This window comes from Cynoglossus semilaevis, chromosome 8, assembly GCF_000523025.1.
Source record: "Cynoglossus semilaevis isolate Cse_v1.0 chromosome 8, Cse_v1.0, whole genome shotgun sequence".
NCBI classification, from domain to species: domain Eukaryota; kingdom Metazoa; phylum Chordata; class Actinopteri; order Pleuronectiformes; family Cynoglossidae; genus Cynoglossus; species Cynoglossus semilaevis.
This window is the reverse complement of record NC_024314.1, coordinates 650,901-651,571: the sequence shown is the minus strand read 5'-3', so window position 1 is coordinate 651,571 and position 671 is coordinate 650,901. Positions and strand designations below refer to the sequence as shown.

The following is a 671-nucleotide window of genomic DNA, read 5'->3' as shown; positions in this document are numbered from 1 at the left end:
TATAGTATATAAGGATTCCTGTGATATAAAATAAAATGAGGTTTTAATTATGAGTTCTTACCTACGACACAGACGATACAGTAGCGTCTAATGGTGGCATTTGTGGAGGAGGACGGGGGAGGAAGGAAGGGAAGAGAGTTGGCCCGTATGTAAACACTTTATTCCATAGAGTACCTTACCTTACCTTAGCTTAGGTATATTATTTTTATTTCATTTTTTTCCATTTTGTATTCTTTCTTTAGCGGGCGCTCATTTTTAACAGCAATTTCATACTTTATTTCCATGGTCATCATGCGTTTCTTCTTCTCACCACCATCCTTACCACTCACTCTCTTAGGACTCATCACTAATATGGAGGATAATGCACAAAATAGAGAGAAAATCACGTAGATAACGCAAACACAATACGTAAGACTCGCGGGAGATGCGTACGGAAGTCGACGAAGCAAACATTTGCTCAAAGACTTGCTCGTATCCTAAATTTTGTTGTTCCCCCGTGTTACAATGAAAATAATAGAATGTAATAAATGATAATGACGCTCGTATCTAGAGGTTCCACTGTACCACCATATAGGGTTTTATTAAAGCAGACTATTAGTGAGAAATAACAGTAACAGACTGTTTTATTTGGTCAAAATGACTGCTCCTAAAAAAAATAAAATCTCTATGTG

General features: G+C 36.8%; 1 protein-coding gene across 1 annotated transcript in view; it reads left to right on the top strand.

Annotated features, from left to right (window-relative positions):
- pde6c (phosphodiesterase 6C, cGMP-specific, cone, alpha prime) overlaps nt 1-671 on the top strand; it is a 16,541-nt gene that overhangs the window by 11,458 nt on the left and 4,412 nt on the right. The gene's annotated exons all lie outside the window — the stretch shown is intronic.